Source organism: Tenebrio molitor, chromosome 1, assembly GCF_963966145.1.
Source record: "Tenebrio molitor chromosome 1, icTenMoli1.1, whole genome shotgun sequence".
NCBI lineage: Eukaryota > Metazoa > Arthropoda > Insecta > Coleoptera > Tenebrionidae > Tenebrio > Tenebrio molitor.
Window position 1 is genome coordinate 22805681 of NC_091046.1, and position 16410 is coordinate 22822090.

At 35.0% G+C, this 16410-nt stretch overlaps 1 long non-coding RNA gene across 1 annotated transcript; it reads right to left on the minus strand.

Moving 5' to 3' along the window:
• Positions 1 to 3803: 3803 nt before the first annotated feature.
• On the minus strand, positions 3804 to 4948 carry LOC138141232 (uncharacterized). The gene is made up of 3 exons (XR_011163043.1): positions 4742 to 4948; positions 4552 to 4693; positions 3804 to 4492 (listed from the first exon to the last, which is right to left on the minus strand). It is a non-coding gene; the product is annotated as an uncharacterized lncRNA (long non-coding RNA).
• Positions 4949 to 16410: the final 11462 nt, after the last annotated feature.

Consider the following 16410-nt stretch of genomic DNA (forward strand, 5'->3'; position numbering starts at 1 on the left):
GTATCGGCCCCGGAGTATCATCGGATCCGGATACTCCCGAAGCATCAGTGCCGGAGGATCCTGGCGCCCTTACTCTCTAGTCTCTCGTCATTCGGGTCGGGCTGATTCGTTCCCTTACCCCGCCCAAGACTGAGCTACCGGCAACAATTGCCAACCGCCGACCCAAATTTGAAAATTATGCTTTATTTATTTATATAAGTTAATAGTAACATTAATTGTGCAATTCTGAACATCAGAAAATAGACCCGGCATTAGCTGATTTACTTCAGTTGTGCTTTTGTTTGTAGACCCAACTTCAATGCTTGAATCCTCTTGAATGGTGGAGGGACCAGAATGTACTTGAAATGCTGGCCTCTTTGACCCTGAAGGCCCGGCTTCAGTCATCATATGAGCCACGTCGATTTTTCTTTTTAAAGAATCAGCAACATAGCTTTCTGCCACCGTTCCACTTTTCCATCCGCCATGTCTCTTCAAAGTAAGAAGATCCCCTCCTCGATTAGCTAATAAGGTTGCAGAACTTCTTCTGAAGCAGTGTCCAGTGTATTGGCTAGGATTTGGGAAATTAAGGAATGTGGCAATTTTAGATGGGATGCTGCCGATATTGTTTATATCCACAGGCACAGCGCAACACTTTCCTTTTTCATATTTTAGGAACAGACGGTTGTAATTTTTAGTCGAATTTGTAAATATAGTTGGACAGTGGCAACCAATGACGTTATATCTAACTAGACGCGCCGTAGAGTGAGAGGCATTGACTTCTACATAGAAGTGAGACAGCGAATAAAAGTCCGCTGACCGTGGGCAAAACATTCTGCACTTCTGTAGCAACTGTGTGTTCCTTATTAGAGAGTTATGGCATGGGCACATACATAGTCTGAAAAACATTGTTTTGAGACAATGTTAAAGTTACGGTATTACAGAATTAAAAGAGTTATGGCAGGGGAATATTTTTTTCCCTACCGGTTAGAAATGTAGGCTGTGGATACCTCATTTGAGATGAGAAAATTCAACTTTCTCGCTAAGGTAAGAAAGTGAATCATGAAATGTTTATGAGAAAACTGTACCAAAATACAAATGTCAAAAGTGTCAAAAGTGAAATAAGTTATTGATAAATGAAAGCCAATTCAATAAAGCAAGTTGGTAGATCAATCATATAATCTGGAAAATAAGCAAATAAGCTAGGTAGGTACTACAACTTCTGTTTATATCAAATTTTCGAACAAATGTCAAATCTTCAAATGCGATGACAAGTTAATTAAACAAATAACCCAGCCTACTATTCAATTCTCAAAATTTTCGTTTTAATCAGGAATATAACCATCTTTTTTGACTTTTTTCAACGAAGTTGTGCCGGTAGGGAAAAAAATAGTATTCAAACCTTGTTAAGAAAGTGCCCTTGCAGACCTTAGGCACTTACAAACCTCGCCTACGGCTTGGTTTATAATCTTTGCCTGCGGTCTGCAAGAAAGCACTTTCTTACCTTGTTTTGAAATATACTATTACTGTTTTTCATCTCATCGCGTAGGCGCATTTCAACAGATTAAAATGTCAAAGTGGATTAATTAGACTCCTTTTTCCGTTGCAACAAAACCTATTTAGGTTCATTTAGCATTAACCACGATATGCATTATGTAAGTATGTTTTATTGTTGTGAATTATGGGACCTATTATATCATTAGATGGTCCTGGCACATCTACATCGATTGACAATGAAGCTTCGCTTGCAAAGTGTGCTGATGCAGCGTACATTGGTACAGTCCGTGCGCCTCTTTGCACATGTAGCACTGTATTTGTTTGTTTGTGCTAGCGTTGCACAGCGTCCTGTCCTTGCTGAAATGATTCGCGGAGGTCTTGTTATTTGATTTGGGCGTCGCGTTGTTGCTTTTTGCACTCTGTTGCTCCGCGACGCTGAGCGATTCCAAAGTTACGCATTTTTTTTGCAAAAAGGATTTTGTGTGCAACCGTACGCGAAATGAGCACTTCGCGTGCCTAGAGCAGGCCGCGAAATTGAATTTCGCAGCCGTTGCCTTGACGACGGCCGTAAAAGTAAAAGTCATTTCAATATTTATTTATTATCACAATTGCAACATATCTATCTCTATATTTGCGGTGTGATCTTACAAAATCTGGATTGGGTACTAGTCCAATCAATAGGGAGTTTTACCTAACAAAAGGTACAGAAAAGTTTATACTTGGCAGGTATCTTCTATCAGGCATATTATTAATGTTGTTGAGTTTGCGACCTTGGGGGGTTGCCGCTCGCCCCGCCATACTGAAGAATAGGGGTGTAAAATCACATTTTTGCGATTATTTCATTATCCGTGCGAGATACCTCTATCTAAGTTATTATAGAATGTAGAGCATGCAATTCTCTACATTTTCTGTTGTTTATGTTTTTTTGTCAGATCAATAGTTTCGTAGTTACAGCCTGTAGAAATCGAGAATTTCTTTTATTTTTGTATTTTTTATTCTTTTCCACACCACCACAGAGGTAGAGCAATAGGGTGCGTTTTTTTTGATGTGGTGTCCCCAGTGGGTATAGTCCACGATGCAGTAGAACTTTACTGTTTTACTCTTTTTGATCTCTTTGTAGCGTAGACGGACCCTAATGATCTGGATCGAACGGTATAGATGAGCTGAATTCATCATAGTTTATGAATTCGGGAATTCCTCTTGAGAATTTTCCTCTTGTTCCTCAGGGTCATCATCATCGTCATCAAGATCATCTGGCGTTTGCCAAAATAGAAATTCATTGATTTCAGGTATTTGTTCGTCTTGATCTTCAGACTCTGGAACGTCTGTGATTATTTCATTATCCGTGCGAGATACGTATATCTAACTCATTACAAAAAATGTAGAACATATAATTCTCTACAATTTTTGTTCTTTACGTTTTTTTTGTCAGATCAATAGTTTTGTAGTTACAGCCTGTAGAAATCGAGCATTTATTGTTTGTCCGTCTACGAGCATATCGGACTCCAACGTGTATACTAATGAAACAGGTAAACGCCAAATGATACTGATGATGATGATGATGACCCTGAGGAACAAGAGGAAAATTCTCAAGAGGAATTTTCGAATTCATAAACTCTGATGAATTCAGCTCATCTAAATCGATCGATCCAGATCATTTGGATCCGTCTACGTTACAAAGAGATCAAAAAGAGTAAAACAGTAAATTTCTACTGCATCGTAGACTATGCCCAACGGGGACACTACTTAAAAAAGAAATGCACCCTATTGCTCTACGTCTGTGGTGGTGTGGAAAAGAATAAAAAGTACAAAAATAATAGAAATTCTCGATTTCTACACGCTGTAACTACGAAACTATTAATCTGACAAAAAAACATAAAGAACAAAAAATGTAGAGAATTGTACGCTCTACATTTTTTATAATAACTTAGATAGACGTATCTCGCACGGATAATGAAATAATCGCAGAAATGTGATTTTCCACCCCTATTCTCCAGTATGGCGGGGCGAGCGACAACCCCCCAAGGTCGCAAAATCGGCAATATTAATAATATGCCTAATAGAAGATACCTGCCAAGTATAAACTTTTCTGTACCTTTTGCAATGTGGAGCCATTTTTATGTCTCTATTGACTGGACTATACAGTTAAAGTTTGATTTATGCCAGTTTTTGTGTCAGGAACGGCCGCTATTAATACAGAATTTTCATCCGGTTTGAAGTTCCCGCCAGTTTTAAATGGAGTGGTCGCCTCATGAATGACGAGTCGGTAAAAAAGATTCCCATTATCGATCTAGAACCACAGACAATTAAACTATAGTAAGACGGTCAAGTGGGATTACATTTTCGGGGACGCGCTCAAGTGGCGCTGCCCGAGCGTTAGGCCAAACTAATGTATAACAAGTTGCATATCTGACTTTCTGTATACCTAGTTGCCTATTTTTTTTTTCAATTTGATTTAAATTGATACTTATTTAAAAAAAATAGAAACGACTAAATAAGTATTAAACATTTTAATACAAATTCTAACATATACAACAAATTAGTAGTTCATTAAACGAGTTTGTGTATAAATTGGGATTTTTTGGGCATGAGTGGACTAGTTTAAGGCGAGTGAAACTGAATTGAAGGGTAGATCTAGTTCAATAATTTGATCTTGCGTTAACTTCTAAAATTTCTGGAGATAATTTTAGAATCGTGCAAAAGATTTTTTAATTTAGAAATTGTTTTTCGCTGATATCGGTCCATATAATAAATGTTTCTACCTTTTGAAGTACGACTACTAACTTTCTTGCATTTAAGTACTTGCAACACACTAGAAGATTTTGTTGGGTGTCTATTTTGGGCCTTGGGCATAACAGGAAGGATTAGATTCTCTATAGTGGGATTTTCAGTAATCCTAGAATTTTCAATTTGTTCAGCTGGTCTAACATTATTTATTGAAGTTTGTTTGTCTTCACGAAGAAAAATCGACGGCAGGGCGTATTTATGGAGTTTTGTTTTTTGAGTAAAGAAATTGTTGCTAAAATGTTTCTCGCAAATAAAGGCATTATCTGATTTGAAGGGTGGTGCAACATTTACCTAAAGCTTCTATCCATCGTTTCCTTTGTTCTTCTAATTTTGGATATTTAAAATGTTTATTTTTTATCGCCGATCTTGTTGTTTACAAAGCATTTATGTTTAATTTTTCCCATATCCAAATAAATAAAATAAAAATTGCGATCTGAAAAACCATATTTCGTACTTTTTCAAAAAGAAAAAGATAACTTACCAAATAAAAAGATAACGAAAAATTATCTCAAGATACTGGTTTGTAGTAATTTATTTTGTAGAACAATTTATAAAATTTATTGACTAAACCTTGACAGAAATTAGAAAATTCAAAATTACTGATGACATTATTAATTAATATTCAAATCAACCTTCTTTTTAAACGGAAATTCCCGATCGGATTAACGAGTAAATTCGGTAATTTAGTTTGGCCGCTAGAGCAGCGCTAGTGTAGTCAGTGTCTCCCATGTTTTATACGGGTTTTGAAAGTCTTAATTCTGTTGATGGTCTGTGTCTAGAACAGACACGTATGAATTAGGTTAATTTTGCACCGGTCAAAAAGGGAAATATCTAGTAACTAATAACATATCCTGAATGGCATCAACAGACATTTTGGTTAATTTGTCTCTTCCCACGGCATATGATATTTCCACGATTAAAATAACCTAAAAGGGAGCAGATGATACAACTTATAACAGAATTTAACATTTACCTGCCACAATAAGTAAATTCCAGTAAATAGGTAAGCCAATGCAACATTATCCGACACGGTTTTCACATTCTTCTTGTTACATCAGTCTCAAAGTCACTGTAACATTTTTTATATTGCTGTTTCGATTTTTCAGGTTTCAAATGCGACACTGCACAATTTATAATATTTTTTTAACTCTGGATGAGTACACGGAACAAGAGCTGCATATTTGCGGTATAATCTTACAAATTCTGGATTGGTGACAGTAAAAGTTCGTTTTATGCCAGTTTTTGTGTCAGGAGCGGCCACTATTAATACAGAATGTTCATCCTTGATGTCATCGATAGACATTTTGGTTAGTTTATCTCTTCGCATGGCTCCTGATATTCCCATGATTAAAATGACCTAAAAAAGGGCAGATTATACAGCAAATTGATCTGGTCTCGTGTCAATACCTTAGACTTTTTCGCCTGATAACCAACTGACTTTTTTTCAAAAAAGGTACCAATTTCAGAAACTTCGTAACTCCAATGCCATCCCGTATGTTCAGCGTGAGCTTCAACATTGAATATGTGCTCCATAAAGTTGAACTTTTCACAGTTTTTGATTTTTCCATTAAATAAGCCAAAACAACATTCTCCGACACCGTTTTGATATTATTTTTATTACACCGCTCTTTAAAGTCATTGTAACACTTATCGTACTGCCGTTTGGACTTTTCTGGTATTAAATTGGACACTGCACAATTTGCAATATTTTTTAACTCTGGGGAAGTAGACGGAACACAAACGTTGTAATTTTCTTGCGACATTTTTCCAATTTTTCTCAAAATGAATTGTTTTATTTATGTCGTTTCCATAGCGACATGGCGACATGTAGGCCGACTTTATTTTTATTGACAGTGAAGGAAATTTTACTTGTTCATTTTATAATTACAAATTTTCGGGTTGCACACAAAATGTTGTGTACACCTTGGCTACGAAATCCTTTGACGACCTCGAGATTGTCTTGTCTCGGCCGCAAAGTGGCCTTGACGACAATTTTTCTCTTGGTTCGTCAAAGTAGGATTTCGCAGCCTTGCTATACAAATAACTATTAACGTCTCAACAGTCGGTGGATCCGGACCCAATTGTGCTTCCCATTCGCGCTTTGTGAAAAAGTCCATTTTTTGACTTATGATAGGTACTAATAAACCCGACCAATGTTCCGTGGGTTGCCCTAGATTCGTCAACGCTGCCAGGTTGATGTTGAAATCGTCAACTAACTTTCTCAGCGACTGATACGAGTTTTTCACCAACGGCGGTAGGTTTATTATGGCGTACGCGTGTTCTTGGATTATGAGGCGTTTGTTTTCAAATCGAGTGATTAGCGTTTCCCAGCAATCTAACATTGTTGTTACCGGTACCATGGCTTGATACCGATGGGTGAAGCCCGTCGCGTTTGCGACAGCCGCGGCTTCATTAACGGTGGCGGTTTCTATTTTCTCTAAAATGGTCGATTCAATGTTGTAGTACGCCGTTTCGTCGAGTATTTCGATTTGTAATTGAACCGCGTCAAATTCTTTGAACGCCTCCCGTAAATTCACGAGACGTGTCTTTAGCTGGAAAATGTTACCGTCGCCGAAATCCCTTACGAAGTTAGATACACGCGTGACGGCGCTCTTGATCGTACCGCGACGTATTCTACGTGATTTCAATTCTTGCTCGTTAGCCATGTTTTTTGGAAATGTACACACAAATCAACAGATAAAAAAGGCATGCACTCTACCTTTGCCTCTGTCGCTGTGGCTTCCTCGATGTCAATACGATTCGGCTCGAAGGACCAATGTTTGGGGCCTAATGGGGGCTCCAGGAATTGCTCGGAACCAAATGGGGCTCCTGAGTTTGCTCAGCCTAATGGAGGCTTCACTGATTTGCTTGTAGGCGCGCGTGAACTGACACACCGTATCGTTTTGTGTAAAACGATTATTTACATTTATACAATTTTTTGGACCGTACGACCGTACTCGAGATGTTGGGTAAATGACTTCTGACTTGTGACTCTGACTGTTCTACCCTGAGTCCATCTCAGTACTGTCGTCTCAAATCTCTGTCATTCACCCACGCAGGGGTGGTTCTCGTTGGGAAAGGAGGGGGGTGGCTTTACGCCCCGACAGTAGAGATATTAGTAGCGCAGCATGTTAATAAAGTTAATAACAACGCATTTGAGAGTTTAATATACAGTGCATTTTTTTTAACTGTTGCCATAGGGAATTGCATGGTAAAACTTATACCCCCTGTTAACTTTTGTTCTGATGAAAATATTCAAACCATTTTTGGAACAAAGTTGGAAGATTTTTTAAACTATCGGATAGTTTACAATTCAATATCCTAAACTGTCGAAAAAGTTGTAAAAAAATTTAAAGCGCGCCGGAATAATAGTACGTCGAGCGGTCGCCAGAATAGCGTCCCTGTCGGCTCAACCCAAGGAGAGTAAAGTATAGAAGGATGCCTCGATCCCTATCAAACAATGTGTCTCGCTTGAGAGCGGAGTGGGGAGCGTTTGTGACGTCACTGTAGACATCGCCGTCACAGATGTAGCGGGTTTTGCTTTGTATTTTCTAACTTAAAGTCCATTCATTTTGTATTGAACTTTTCAAGGTCAAATAATTTAATTTTTTGGCCCTGTAATTATGTTTTGTAAATAGTGATATGCAGGTAAACACCGTAAACGTTGAATTGAGCATTGCTAAATCACATTATGTTGGTTATATGCATGTCACTATTTACAAAACATAATTACAGTGACAAAATTTAAATTATTTGACCTTGAAAAGTTCAATACAAAATGAATGGACTTTATCTGTTTTTAACTTCGCGTTTCTGACTTTTTTGTGTGTTTTGTGACTATATTGTGAATTATATTGTTATTATTAGATAAGTCGGTGCAGTAAATTAGTATAATTTTACTATTAAATCGTTTAAATACGAGAATTAAAGCGTTATTGGTGGATTCATGTACTTACGGAAAAATTAACATTAACGTAAATTACCATTGAGAATAAGAAATAAATGTGAACGTTTAGGTATGGCTGTTCACGCACAATACATATTTAAAATTAAATTAACACAAAACTTTGTATCTAACGAATAGTTCGGTTAATTTAAATTAATGTTAATGTTAATTTTTTTGCATGAATCAAGCAAAACTGTCGTGAATTAAATAATATCTTTTAGTAGGAATCACAATGGTGACAAGGTGTACAGTAGCGGTCTGCACAAACAGCGCTACAAAAACGAAGCAAAAAGTTCCAACAAAAAAAAACGCAACCAGGAAAAGATCGCTAGAATATCTCTGCTAGAATGTAGTGAAATTGATAACAATAGACGGAAAAATAAGAAATTAAAAAAAATAATTTCATAATGTATACAGGTCTCTTAGTCTTAACTTATGATCTACTGCAGATTTGGTGCTAATTTTTATTTTAGTAATAAATCATTAATAAGTCTGCGTAATGCATACTGTTTGAACAACGACAAGCAGTTTTATTTAACTAATTTTACTCTTCAAAACTTAAATTAATGAACGTAAATAATTTCACAAAAAACGTGGTAGGCGAAATGGGAACAAAAATTAGGTTTTATGTACAGTGTGGAATAAAATGATTTACATCTAGTTACCGTTGCATTACCCTTGTAAAAATACGAAATGCCGCCATACAAAAAAAAGCCTAACCTTAAAATATATATCCAAATTCCAAATGTGATTTATTGCGAAGGGATGATATGAATGCAAAGTTGAGATTGAAATTAAAAAGGAGCTAACAAAAGCAAGTCACAGCTAGTGTTGAAAATGGCCACCAACGTTTGTTAATTCAATTTAGTAAATTGTAACAATTGTCAATTCGATTGATGACATTTATTGACAGAACTAATAGTTCGGCACTTCGAAAAAAAAAGTAGAGCGGTGCAGGAAAATTTACATGTGCAAAAATTCCAAAGGTAACTAGATGTAAATCATTTTATTCCACACTGTATATTTTAATTTATTATTTATTTTAGTCATAGCCTCGAGAAGGTCTCGCTATTTATTTTTTAAATGAAAGTGACAAAAGTCAACTAACATTTCAGCTTGCTCAAATGATAGTGGTAAGAAATCACTTTTAACTAAAATATTGTTTTCACAACTTTTTCTACAGTTCAGGACATTAAATTGTAATCTATCCGATAGTTTAAAAAATCCTCCAACTTCCTTCCAAAAATGGTTTGAATATTTTCATCAGAACAAAAGTTAACAGGGGGTATAATTTTTACGATACTATTTCCAATGGGAACAGTTAAAAAAACGCACTGTATATTTTTGTATATATTGTGTATATAAATGTATGTATATATTTTTATCGGTTTAATATAATTTTTGTAGAAATATTAATAAACTGCTTCAAAATCTCATGCATTCTCATTTGAAATATGTTGCTGGAAGTCTACAGTGACGTCATATATGCGTCAGCCAATCAGTGTTTCCTACCGCATCGAGGCATCCTTTCATCTATACTTTACCCTCCTTGGGCTCAACCAGCACCTGACCAAATTCCATTACAGTGCGACATTTACAAAATAGTGGAAGAAAAACATTTCGAACAATTCCTTTGATAATTTCTGTTAATTTGTTGAATTATTTGTGCGTTAACGTTTTTACGTCTTGTTTTTTTTATAAAGAAATTTAATCATAGCCACGAGAATATCTCGCTATTTATTTTTTAAATGAAACTGACAAAAATCAAAAGTGGGGATAGGCAGTTGCTGGTTGAGCCATGGCCAACTTCATCTAGCTTCCGCTGCGCTCCATACGGCCGTCCCAATAAGGGTCTAAAGTTGATTCCGCTAACCTAAAAAAATCGTTTGGTAACTAGCCCCATCTGTTGCAAAATTTTTAACATAAATCTTTATGGGTTGATAGGGAAACCGTGTTTTTTTTTGTCAGTTTGGCGGAAAAATGTGAACCGGACTTGTACTACCCTTTCGACTGTTAGAGAAAATTCGAAACTTAAGTAAACCTATTATTATTTTTAATCGCAGTAACACCAAATATGCAGCTTCTGTTGCTTTCATAGCAGGGTATATTGTAAAAAAATTAAATGAAATATTTCACTGCGACAGTTATCTCTTTCCTATATTGTCTTTTTCAACCCCTGGTCCTCTTTTACGTTCAATTAATCTTCAAAATCGTGGCGGTTTGACTTATCCAAATTATCAGTTTGTAAGTTTTTTTAAAGAATTGGCAGATATTGCCACCACAGAAATGTTATCATATTTGGCCCAAGAAAATATTTGCAAACAACTCGTAACAATTTTACTTTTACATTTAATTCGTAATTCCCTCTTTACTTATCTGTAACACACATAAAGACAAAATTTGTAAAGTTATTATAGAATTATTGATGAAACCACTTTTAAACAATAGTTGTTTACAAAAAACTGATTCCATAAAAAGAAAATGAATTGCTAATAAACCCATAAGTGGAAAGGTTTAAAAATTATAATACTACGTATCCACCAAAGAGGTACCTACATATACCTACCTACCTATCCACCCATTTAGGTATGTTCTTTAGTTATCACTCCTTTATGCTGTTTAAAATTACGTTTCTTTCGAGTTTTGTACCTTTTCCATTGTTTTATGTAAATAATGTATTAAATATAGTTAAATATTTTCCAGTTTTACAAGACTATTACATATTTTCGTTTGATTTTCATATCTTTTTGAAACTTCATGACACTTTTGAAGGAAACGTCAATCATTGTTATTAACATTTTTTTCCGCTAGTTTTTCACAACTTTTTCGACAGTTTAGGATATTGAATTGTAATCTATCCGATAGTTTAAAAAATCTTCCAACTTTGTTCCAAAAATGGTTTGAATATTTTCATCAGAACAAAAGTTAACAGGGGGTATAAGTTTTACCATGCAATTCCCTATGGCAACAGTAAAAAAAAATGCACTGCATGTCTCACTTTGCGAGGCATTTTTAATAACACGTTCAAATTTTAAATGCGAGTTTGCGTACTTTCAAGGACATTAAAAATGGCGTTGGTAGAAGTAGCCAATAGATATTATTAAATTTTATTATTGCAAACCTAAATCAACAGGTTGTGGTTCTTTGATTAAAAAACAGACTATTACATTGAATACAAAACTTCTTAACTTGACGAAAGTCGCGATGTTCAATCTGTAAGATTTTAGGTTAGATGTGTTTTTTATGTTGAAAGCACACCAACACATTATTGCCTAGTTTGTACACAAGCCAATTACAAAGATATATATATATATATATAGATATATATAATCTTTTTGGATAATCAGCTGACTTCAATTCCTGTACTGCTGTGACACGGTAGGAATAAAGATGTAAGTACTTAAATTCTTGCATTAATTAAATTGAAATTAAATTTAATTAAAGTTCAATTTCATAAAAAAACCTAAACTCATCTCAAAACACATCTGTCAAAGAGGGTATCATCCCCTTTGCGCTCTTTCTTCTTTCATCAAAAAGTTATAGCCAACTTGATAAATTTTTCATTTGAACACCCGTTAGAATACGATTCAATAGACAGACATGTAAAGTTTGTCCAGCGAGAGACTGGTTGACATAATAATCACAAAATTCTACGTAGAGAAAGTACAGTGTAATCAACAATCACTGAGTCTGCTGGCAATGAAACAATTGAAAAGTACTGGTGTTTTTTGTCTCGTAATTGGCACTGACCGGATTTTTTAACTTGAGACGACATTAAAAACATTTTTGGTTATGCCGGTTATGTTTATGCTACTAGAAAAATTAACCTTTGATGGTAAATTTCAAATTTGCCAAATTTCATTGTTACCAACAGATTCAGTCATTCTTGATCACACCGTAATACCTTGCGCACGTAAAATTTGAAATATAACAAGCAGTAACATTTTTGCCCTGAAATTATGCTCTAAATAATGTATTCTAATGCATTTTGTAGTGTTGGGATAATTTAAAATTTCCCAATCTCTCGCTGGACGAAGTATATGTGTGGGCGTAACCATTTTTCGCGTCCAGTGGAACAAGTAAATTGTAGGGATCCAGGGGTTATTAGTTTTAAAGTTAGTTACTGTCTAGTTAGGTACACAATACTATCCATGTTATTTTGTGTGAACAATAAACTTTGAAAATATACCTATTTAATTGTAAAATTAAATCACTAGATTAACTCTATTATATGTACTTATATTATATTTAAAACCAAACTCTCTGCTAATAACACTTTCACAAAAAATGCATTAACAATACTTGAACACAACGATTGGTAGTCTGTGCTTGACATGGAGTTTGATTATTGATTTATTCGTTCAACTTGACCTATAATTCAAAAAAGATATTTAAATTAGGTAAGAGATAATTTATGAAGCTGCAATTTCAATGTAATTCTTAGATAAATTAATAATGCTATTATAATAAACAACAATGCATTTGTAACACATGTCAAACATCAAATTTAAAATAATAAACTTTTCACAATTGTAGTTAAGATCATAAAACTTAAATATTTTAGCAAAATTATACAATTCAGAAACCAAAACAATTTTTAAATTAAACGAGGAGAAATTAATGAAACTAGTAAGTGTAAACAATATTATTCTTATTAGGTATATGTTTTATTCTACTTTGAGATCAACAATTACATAGATGAGGGGCGGCTATGACTTTAACAGTGTTAGATTTTTGGTATCTTTGCTAACTTCAGCCAATAAACGTCAAACAACTGTCACTATTAATATGAGATTTTGGACGTATGTCCAAATCTTCTTGAGATTCAGACGTTCAGATGCTCTGGAATGCATGGAAGTATTTTTGGTGACTCCCATTCACATTTTCCTAGATGCTATCGCCAGAAATAAAACAGGGGGGCTATAAGAATGTCTTCTTGACCTTGACATATACAGTGTCCCAAAAATGGCGCACTAATGGTGCAATACGGTGTAGAAAAGACTACTGTAAATGTGCGCAAAATGTTAACAAAATTCTATTGGATTTATTTGTTGGGGTTCTTTGAAAGTGGCATTTAACAGGACAATTATTTCGAAATATATAAATTGTCATGAAAACTAGAGTAAGACCGGTCTGAGATATGACATTTGGTGGGGGTGCCCGTAGACGGAAAACAATCGGACGAGTCCATCTTTCGTAAAATAGGGGTGTTCAACAGATTAAAAATCAGCTAATTGTTACTGTGACCGTTATTCTCTGTTGTGACCAATTTTGCCACGCCACTGGAATATTTTGTCCGCGCAGATTTCCCCCACCAAATGTCATATCTCAGACTGGCCTTACTCTACCTCGAATCGTACATATTCGGTGCGATTCTAATTCAACATGGTTATGCCTTAGCCATACCAGAAATGGTTATGTAAACATTTTCTGGTTACATAGAGTCTTGTCAAAAAATGCTATTCTAGTTTGCTAAATTATAACCATTTTTCTAACAATCATGGTTATGAAGATTATTATATAAACGTGTGACAAATCATCTTGCTAATTTGAAAGATGGACTTGATTGCAGCAAATTTTCTTTTAAATTTTCAAAATAACGTGGAAAATGCTGAGAATAATAATTGAATAATATGCACTTTTTTGCTATTACGAAGTTCTGTTGTGCTTTCAAGGCTAGGTTGAGTTTAGAAAATAAATTGATAAGAAATTAAAATTAATTAAAAACCACTAAAATATGCTCTTTCTCCAAATTTTGGATCATAATTTCCATTTGCTAGAAATTGCTCTTCTTGTTCCTTTTTTTAACGTTAGCAAAAGAACAGCAAGAATCAAATTTTAAATTAATTGACGCGGGTTTGACGTTTGACTTGAGCAATGCAAACTGCGCATACGCAACACTTGTTAAATTACGATGATCATGATGGACCGCGGCAATAACAATCATTGCTCAAATTTTCTGTGTAGCATAAGAGAAAATCATAAAATGGTTATCGACATTGTTACAACATTGCATAGATAGCAATGAAAAAGGCTATAAGGGACTTCTCTACCGTGGTTTATATACTATTTTTTTCACTACTAGATACGTTAAAACCCTTTCTGATAATAATTATTGATAAAATTATTTTGTCGGATGCGATGCATCCGAGTTGTCATTTTTAAACGATTGCTGTGAAAATCGTCTACGTTAACCAATAAAATGAACGACAATCTTTCGTTGTTAGATGACGGTTGTTGTAAATTATTAACCGTGGTAGAGAAATTATACTTCTGGGCTCAGTTCAGGAGTAAATAATGACGCCTTCTGAGACTAGTAGTGAAAACAATTATTTTTTCTTCAAACGTCCGTAAATTATGACATTATCCTGCTCCATTGATAATGCTAAAGTGTCACTTCATTGTCATGGCATCTAACGAGCTGACGAGCGGCAAATTAAGTTATTATCTCCGCTGAGAGCGGCAGATAAAGTTATTATCTCCGCTGAGGGCGTCCGTGAAGTTATTATCTCCGCTGATGAGCGGCAGTAAAGTAAACTAGCTAAATCATTTGAAATTCCTACCTGGTTTCTTAACATGTCTTAAATAATTTGTTATGAAGGTTTGAAGAAAACATAATATATGTTATTTGGAGCAAAAATGGTTTTATGTGCTTTGGCTGGTTTGTCTGCCTCACTGCGTTCGGCAGCCGCAGCACATAAAACTTCATTTTTGCTCCTCATAACATAATATACTATTATTAATAATTATTATCAGAAAGGGTTTTAACGTACTCGTATCTAGTAGTGAAAAAAATAGTATATAAACGACGGTAGAGAAGTCCCTTACAGCCTTCGCGCCTCGGGATGTAATCTTGGCGCTCTGGCTATAGTCATGAACTTCTTCTCCTTGGTGTATAATATACTATTATTGCTCCGTCCGTAAGCACAGTTCCACTAGTTTTATTTAAAAAAATATTTTGGCTAAAATTAACAATTCAATGGTCGTTAGTTTATAAAATAGTTATACTTTATAAATACAATTGTGCCAAATTGTTCGGCGAATTTTGAAATTTATCTCAAATGCGTTTTTTATGTATTTTCTTCTAATATCGTAGGGAATAATGTGTGACATATAGCCATGGTGTTGGAGTAGATTTTAAAGTACCCGTTATTATTCGAAGTGTGGTATTCAATTAAGCATCTATTTTGTTCACATGTGTACTGTTCTTCCAGATGGGGCAATAATATTCTGCCGTAGAATACACTAGAGCTAGTCCTGCCACACGTATTCGTAGAGTGTGTGCATTCGCTCCTCAACTTGTGCCTGCGAGTTTATGTACAATGTTGTTTCTCGTTTTCAGTTTCTGTAGTAATTTTTTAATGTGTTGTTTGAAGGTTAGAAATGAATCCAGAGTTACACCTAGATATATATATATCGGGGAATAATTATGTTTTTTGTTCGACACTATCAGAATTTGAGAATTTTCTCCTGTGTGAACGGATTTTGATAAATTTGACAACTTGTCAAAACGAAACGTCAAGCTAATTTTAAACATTTTCAGCGATTTGGAGCCTTTAAAGGGCTCGTCGAACAAAAAAAGTTTTATTCAACTCGTTCTTGTGTAAACTGGGCTTTTTTTGACGCTCGTGGACCCTTAAAACTCGAGTGAAACGAACTGGCCCACTCATACCAAAAAGCCCAAATTACACACGAACTCGTTGAATAAACTACTATTAATTATAGTTTCGATGAAGACTACTTTCATTTTTTTATTTTTCTGGTTGTTGACGAAATGGAAACAGCAAACTTCTGTCTTTTGAGGATTTGGCCAAAGTCGTCATTTTGTGAAATATTTATTCAAAGATATCAAATTATCTGACAGTCCAGCCCGTTCTCTACATTTTCAAAATTCTGATGTGATATAAATTAAATAAGATTGGGGATAATACTGAGCCTTGAGGTAAACCATTGTTGAGAAATCGAAATTTGCTGCTTTTGTCTTCAACGAAAACAAAATTTCCATTAAACGACGTTACTTCCAATTTAAAAGGGACAGACCAGATTTAACAGATCTGACAACAATGTACCTATTCAGAAAATATAACCTTAAACTAACCTAACACGAAAAATGTCAATTACTGTCAATTTCCATTAGAGAGTTTAGTTGCCATATAGGTACTGCCAAAAAAGTGGCGCCCAACGAAGAGGCTCGAACCCACGAA